Source organism: Coccinella septempunctata, chromosome 5 (assembly GCF_907165205.1).
Source record: "Coccinella septempunctata chromosome 5, icCocSept1.1, whole genome shotgun sequence".
NCBI lineage: Eukaryota > Metazoa > Arthropoda > Insecta > Coleoptera > Coccinellidae > Coccinella > Coccinella septempunctata.
This window is the reverse complement of record NC_058193.1, coordinates 237,032-245,807: the sequence shown is the minus strand read 5'-3', so window position 1 is coordinate 245,807 and position 8,776 is coordinate 237,032.

Genomic DNA, 8,776 nt, shown 5'->3' with positions numbered 1-8,776 from the left:
GCCATAAACTTCACCTCAAAGTCGGCGTAGAAATTATACGAGTACTTCTTAGAAATTTATCTTTGACTGACGGATTGATCAATGGTACCCGTCTGTTGGTGTTGGCTGTAACGGATGTTCTATTGACAGCTAAAATTGTCACCGGTCGATTTTCATGAAGGTCAGTTCTCATCCCTAGAATGGATCTGACATCTTCCGACAAAAATATTGCGTATGTTCTGAAAAGAAGACAATTTTCGGTTAAGGTATGCTTTGCTCTCACTATCAATATGGCACAGGGCAAACTTCCGATAAAGTACGTATGGAAACTCCAGTTTTTTCTCACGGACAACTTTACGTCGCATTTTCAAGAGTTCGCAATTGAAGTGCCGTAAAAGTTGAGCTGATAAGAACAGAACGAGAGGATAAATCAGTGAAAAAAGCAAAGGAAAATGTCACCAAGAATATTCTATAAACTATTCATTGTATTTCATACAATCCCATTCAATTTGATTCCATCACACAAGAATAAATACAAATATTTCAAATCATTTTAGCACTTCTTCCAGAATTGATTTCCAATTTTCGAGAACATCTTCTATTTCAGCTCTTCCCTTTCGTACAAAACTTCTTTCTTCGGGATTTTTCCTGTTGATGTCCCTAATTTTGGATAAATAAATAAATAAATAAATCTCTTGCTATATCAGGTTGTTGGGTCAATTGAAATTTTTCGAATATATCTCTAGGAAAGGGGCACGTGGAGACAGATTAGGACAAATCCTTATGGATGTAAATGAAATGTAATGTATATATCTATTCTAATATATAAAATTCTCGTGTCACAGTTTTCGTTGCCATACTCCTCCGAAACGGCTTGACCGATTTTGATGAAATTTTTTGTGCTTATCCGGTATCTATGAGAATCAGCCAACATCTATTTTTCATCCCCCTAAATGTTAGGGGTAGTCCACCCCTAAATTTTTTTTTTATTTTTTAGACAAAATTTTTAATTTGTATTTTTTTATGATACATACATAATACAACATACAAAAGGAAATTATTTATATGGCAAAACAACGTTTGCCGGGTCAGCTAGTATATTATATATATTGTTATGGTAAATAGGCGTAAGCATTCCCTAGAGTAATGTAAACAACTTCGAGTAGAGTTCGAGGAATATTCGTATAGCTTTTAGTCAGCAGTTTTCGCTTTCCTCTGGTAGAAATGTAGTTTTGTGATTCATTATTATTCTGTGAACTCCACATCTTTTGAGACCCCAAATGTGCTACGTTTGACTCGCTGTATCAATGACGAAGCAACGAGGGCATGCAGGGAAATATGAAGGTGTTGAGAGATATGGGTCCACGGTCTAGACGAGGGGCAAGACGTAGAACCCTTTTGGGCGAGGAATGCCATTCTTTTAGTTTGTCTAGGATTCCTTTCTATATCGAGCTTTCAAACTGTATAGTTATTGAATAAAATATTTCCTAAACCGAATATCGTTTACAGTTCAGGTGCGGGGTGAACTTGATACTTCCTGTATTATTTTCTATTACGAACATTTTTCGGAATAGTTACGTACTTTTTCCGTCGATTAGTTCGAACCAGTTAAGTGCAAATTAAGCAGTTAAGTGTTGCGACGAAAAGTGTGCAGTGTTCTAATTAAGTTCTAGAAATGGGCAGGTACCACCGTGATTCGGAAAGTAGCACGTCTAGTTCGGATAGCTCTAGTTCTAGTGGAAGAGTGACAGCTAGAAGTATCAGAAAACAAGAGCCTGTTACGAAAAGGCATACGTCCAAGTCTCCCTTATACGAGGGATCTGCAAAACGGACTGTTACCCCTGAATTAGATGCACATCACACAAGGCCAAGAAGCAGAGTACAAACAGTAAGTTCCTCCCGAGATTCATTACGAGGTGAGGGCACTGCTAATAATTCAACGTCCAACAATATCTCCAAAAATTACGAGGATAGATTTGCTCGGTTGGAAAGTATGATAGAACAACTGAGTAGATCTAAACAACCAATTGAAAATCGAAGATTTACTATTAGAACTGATTGCATCCCTGAATTTGACCCGGAAAATGAAAATATTTCGGCAACTAAATGGTTGGAAAAGATAGATCAACTGAGAATAATTAATGATTGGGATGATATGACAACGATGTATCATATGCAATCGAAACTGAGTGGAATGGCCAGAACATGGTATCATAATTTAAGTTCGGTTGATTACACTTGGGACGAGTGGAAGAGGCAAATAATGAAGACATTTCCAGATCATGTTGATAATTCTAAGTCATTGAGACGAATGCTCGAGAGACAGAAGAGGAAGAATGAAACGATGACTTCCTACTATTTCGGAAAGATGGAACTTATCCGAACATGCCAGATAACAGGTAAAAATGCTGTTTCCTGTTTGATCGACGGGATACCCGATATCACCATTCAGAATGCCGCAAGAGCAGGACGTTACGTCGTACCTGAAGCATTATTTGAGGAATATTTGTCCATGTTACGGGATGAACATTCATACGAGGAGAAATGTGTTCGAGTTCTGAGTTTGGAGAATCTGCCTCAACGATCGGAGTTACGTGATTCGATCAACCCTAAACGTTACTCATCTTCTCATCAAAAATTAGAATTGACCAACGTTACGTGCTTCAATTGCAAGAAGAAAGGGCATTTCCAATCAAAGTGTACTATGCCACGCAGGGAGTGTGCCAGATGCCAATTGCTGGGACACGATGCTGACAATTGCACTATTGGTTTTGGTAAGTCAAAAGATAGCAACAAGAAAGGTGAGCGAATGTTAGTATTAGACTCTGTAGCTAACCAAAATCTTACCACTTGTTATTTCATTGATTGTGTTATAAATGGTCATCCATTGCGAGGATACGTTGATTCTGGATGTTCTAACCTCAAGTTGGAAACGTATACTACAAATGTAAGACTTTGTGGTTATGCAGGTGGCTCAGTAGTAGCTACTTCTAAAGTAACGTTAAAATTATATGTAGACCTGGCGTCTGCTACTGTACAAGCAATTGTTGTATGTATCCGATTATGTTCAGAATGTATCAGTTTTGGTGGGTCAACCTTTTATAAACAATGAAAACGTGACAATGGTTGTTAGCTTGTTCAGTCAGAATGACTTTACGTTTGATGATATTATCGATTCACCTACAAGGAAAATAAATCTCTAAGTATTTGAAAAATTCTGCTTATTACATAGGTCAAGTCGAGGTTTATAGTGATGAAGATTTCAATGATGTTTTCATAGATTTACGATATCGCAATTGGTCTGATAATTTTCACATTATTTTACAATGTGTTACGTATTCAGAAAAAGGTGCTGTTGTGCCTGTTATGAATATGTCTGATAAAGACTTGTGTTTCGAAGCAGGTAAGGTTATAGCTCGAGGATTCACTTGTTATGAGGATCCATTAATTGCTTACTAGCAAACACAGAAGAGCTAACACCTTTCTCATTTGACGAAGTGCAGAAGCAAATTAACGCAAATCTGAGCCATGACGAATGCTCTTAATTGTTAAGAGTACTTAACGAGTACAGAGATTGTTTTGCTACTTCTTTACGAGAAATAGGCAATACAAACGTTACGAAAATGTCAATCAAGCTCACAGATGACGAACCTGTGACTTACCGACCTTATCGTTTGAGTTAAGTATCAAACGAGTGTTGTGTGCTACTGCTCCAAGAGCCAACGGTTAGTTTTAACTGATGAATAGGTCTGTTTTATCTGCTGTTATGGCCTCGACTGATGACAAAAACGTTGGTACGAGACCATGACATAGGTGAAATTGGAATTTTATCCTTCAGTTAATCCTACCACCGTCAAGAGCACTTACAACTTGTTTTTGGGCTATAAAAACTTAGGTATTAACGATGCCTTTTTGACGACAGAAGTTTGTGACGATGAAGGTCCAGACGTAGTGGCTATGAGTGATAACGTCTCTCAAAAAGTTACGGAAAAGCAAAGGTACCAAAAACGATGTTACGATAAGAAGCATGCTTCGACGAAGGTCTTCCACGTTGGACAGCACGTCCTAATACGAAACGTGAAGACAGCTAATAACGGTCAGAGCAGAAAGCTCGAGCCACGTTATAAGGGACCGTTTTTAGTTAAGAAAGTGCTTATACGTCCGTTACGTGGTTGGTGAGCTGCCGGGATCGAAGCTATCCAAAACGGCATATACTGGGATTTGTCCCTCTGAACGAATGAAGTTATTCGTTACGAGAGTCTCGTCAAGCGAGACTGATTTGGAAAGCACTTAGTTTGACTCGCTGTATCAATGACGAAGCAACGAGGGCATGCAGGGAAATATGAAGGTGTTGAGAGATATGGGTCCACGGTCTAGACGAGGGGCAAGACGTAGAACCCTTTTGGGCGAGGAATGCCATTCTTTTAGTTTGTCTAGGATTTCATTCTATATTGAGCTTTCAAACTGTATAGTTATTAAATAAAATATTTCCTAAACCGAATATCGTTTACAATTCAGACCTGCTTGAAATAAACTTGCTTCGAGAAATAAAGTTGTTTTTTTAAAAAAGTGAACTTAGAGCGTAAAAATATAATTATATACAGATAATATTTTTGATTTTCAGGAGATTGAAATTCAGCCAGGCATTGAAATGCATATAAATATGATTTCATATATTATTTATTACTGATTTTACTGAAAATGTGTCTACCTATAATTCTATGGTTTTCAAAAAAGATCCTTTGAACAAAAAATCCAAGTATCATTAAACAAAATTTAAGAGCTATATATTGATGAATTTCTGTTTATTTGAGACCGTGAGAATTTTTTTGTTAATATATGGAAACGAAAAGAGAGTATGGATCAAAGATAACAGTAGTGGCTGGTCTGGCACCAGTAATTCAAACATATGGGAGGTTGCGTTTGAAGGAGGCGAAGGCTGTTTCACACATCGACTTCTGCAGAAGTTGCATAGAAAACAACTCAACACCCAACTGGTTGAAATTGAGAGAATACCACACAGAGTAGATAAATTTCGCACGGACACTATTGAGTTGGCGCAGAGAAAGCTTTTGAAATATGAGTTGAGAAGGTGGTATAGGATGAGGAACTTACATGGAAAGAAAAAATCCATAACGGAAGAGATTTTAAAGAGTAGGCTTCCTGGAACAGATTATATAGATCTAATGGCTGAGGTTTCAAGGAAGATTCTAAACTTTACCAACTTTAAACGGAAGAGTTTACAAATGAAATATCAACAAACTAGTAGAGAAGAGAAGAAACCAAATTGCAGACATGAACTGTAAAAGTACCTTTCCTTGTCAGTCGTTTCACAACAGAGTTCTAAATCTAACTGATACAACCTTTGAAACCGATGAATTACGGTTGTTGAACATGGGATTGAAGTTTTCTTTACCATTAACCAACGAGAAGAAAATCATGGAAGGACTCACAGTATCTTTGGATTCCAAATTTAGATTCAGAAGGTTCCAAAATCTGGATGGTGTCCGCAGCTCCGTCTATAGACTACTGGATAATTTCATGAGGAAAAGCTTAAGAATACCCCCCTTACTCCACAAATTGAATCTCGCTCTGAGATCACTCAAGACCAAAATGAAAGACCACGACCTATTTTTTACGAAAGCAGATAAGGGCAACTGCCTGGTTATTACGTCAAGATCCTTGTACGTGGAAAAGGTAACATCGTTCCTTCAGGACAACAATTTTGTTGTGGCGCGCAGAAATGTAATTAAACTACCAATTCAGTTCGCAAGGTTCTTTGCGACTGAGAAAGAAATGGTGAACACGGCACGAATTATATCCAAACTACTTACGACTGTTTTCGAGGATACGGGAGCTTCGCATAGGTGGCTTCTAATGGATGTTAGTAAACACACATTGGAGACGATGCTAAATTTCGCAGATGATAGAGTTACAGTGAGTTCACTTTAGAAACGGAAGTTGATAAGAGTATAAATTTTCTTGACCTCAAGATTTCTAGGACATATGGCAAAAACCATTTCGATATATACAGAACACCCAGCTAGACGGACCACAGCATTAATTCGATTTCGTGCCACCCCCATACTCATAAGTTAGCAGCTTACAGGTCATATGTGAACAGGTTGTTCAGGTTACCATTGGGCGAGGAAGAATTTAAGAGGGAGGTTTCCACGATCAAATACATAGCTCGGGAGAATGGTTTCAATGTCAACATGATCGATAAAGTCATTAACAAGAAAAAATACAGACTGAACCCTGAAACCAATGAAATGGAAGGAACACAGAGCTTTGTCAGTCTCCCCTTCTTCGGGAGAATTTCATATCAAATTTCCAACGTCTTACAACAACAAAAAGATATTAGAATTTCTTTCGGGCCAACAAATACTCTCCAACAGATACTGGTCAAAAACAAGGATCCCATACCAGTTTTAGAAAAGTCAGGTGTCTATAAATTAAAATGTAGTGAACCCACTTGTAATGCAGTGTACATAGGTAGAAGTGGAAGAAGCCTTATGACTAGGATTAAGGAACATCTGATGAGCCAAAGAATTACATTAAACAACAAATCAACCTTTGGGAAACATCTGCAAGATTTGGGACACGCATTCGACCTTAACACTGACGTAGAGCTCCTCCACCATAATGGTTACGGTCTGAAACAGGAGGATTGGGAGATTTTCAAGCATACGAGAGAAGGGCGAGAGGAACTTGTGAATGTTATTTCCACCAATACCACTCCTTTCTTGTTTAGGATCTTCAATGGCTGATTGACATGATCTTTTCTATGTTTGTGTGACCTGTCTAAGTGTTGATAAAATTCTATGTTTGAATTCTGTGGTTAACCTACAGTTATTTCTGTTTGAAGAAAAAAATATAATATAAATTACAATGTTTTAGAACGTTTAAAATCACGTGTATTGTCGTGCTTGTCGATGGGTGTGATGCATTTCGCTGAAATCGAACAAACTTTGCATTGTTATTCTGACTTCTAAGATGTAAGAGAATGAATACAATTGTGGTAACAATTTTATATATGATTGATAATAATTTTTTTGTAGTGATCAAGTTTGCAATCTGATGATGGCGAAAGCCGAAACATGTAATTGCTTCGACAATCAGTAGTTGAAGTAAAACACAGTGAGGAATAAGACTTTCTTGTACATTTATATGTCGAATTTACCCACCTCACTATGGATTTTCATCGAGTAATAATATTTTGTTACTTAAGGTTATTAATTTCTAATATTCATAAAAATCTAAAAAACATAGTCTAATTTTTTTTTTATTCATCTTCCTTTTGTATGAATCTTGTGTTTTAGAATGAATAAATCGTACTTACTGTTGAATCCACTACATTTTTGACTCCTCTATCTCTGATTCGTAAAGTTAACAATGCAAATGAATATAATCATTATAATCTCATCTCATTTTTCATTGAATTTGTAAAATCGGTTATATCAACAAATGAATCTATAATCTCAATGGAGTTTCAATATTTCTCGAGAAATTTATGGAAACGGAATGGAGAAGTAATTTTGTACTAGCATATAAGAATCTGAATGAGCGTTTTTATTTTAGAAATCTTCAGGGATCATCTATTCAATGGGGGAATTTTCAGTTTTTGGTGGTATGAGAAGTAGAAAGTATAAAAATAAGTATTTTTTGTTTTATACTAGAGTGCGAAAACAACGTAATAATTGTATCGATTTTGAGAAAATTTGGAGATCGCATGTAAGAGGTTTATTGCAGGCTCATATTTAATTATTTATACTCAAGCAGAATATGAATATGTTTTTTGAGGTGAATTCACAATGTTACATCTCTTAGAAAATCTCCCTACAGGCAGATCTATCGACTAGGCAGATCATCTACTAGGCAGATCTAACTACTAGGAGGATTTATCTACTAGCGGATCTACCTTTTAGGCGGATCTATATTTTTTACAAATCTATCTACTAGGAAATCTACCTTCTAGAAGGATCTACCAACTAGGTCAGTTACGGGATTCCGAAGAAACATTGATATTTGCTGACTTGAGCAATATCTGTTCTGTCGCTACCACATTCAAATGCGACCTGCGAGAGACAAATTTCCGAAATAAATATGATTAAGACAGATTCGAGAAACCGTCTGTTGACAAAAACCATAAACGGTATAATGCATTCATCACAAAGCATGCATCTCGCGTAAACTTTCAGCCCTCTGAAATTATGCTGAAGTCCATGACAACTGCTAACGTTACCGACCAGCCAAACGAACATGAAATAGATTTTACGTTCGATATTCAATTTTAAAAACATATAGTGATGTGTATAATGATTCAAACATTTTTTATTTGATATTCATTTGTAAATATGAAAATATAACATTATACTTATTCGAAATTTTTCTTGTTTCTTCCATTTTTGCCCACAAATTTTTATATTTCGCAAAAATTTCCTCTATTTCGGATGTGTACGATAAAAAACCATTGGATTCGATAATATGTACGATAAAATACGATTATTTTGAACGCACAGTACGATATTTTAAGCTTATCAATCCGGCAACGCTGCTGGGATGAATTCATTCTCGGTTCAATCATAGAGGGTAATTGATTCTTTTAGTTTTTCCTTAAATTTAACTCTTCTCATTTCGCTAATTCCATTCAATTCAATCTATATCTATATCACGTTTACTGCACTCCATCTCAGTAAAAAAAATCTTTCAAACACTCACTGTTATAATTGGCGAATTTTGAACTTCTTTTCATATAAGAAACCACCTGAAATGTGAATAATAAGCCATGTTTATA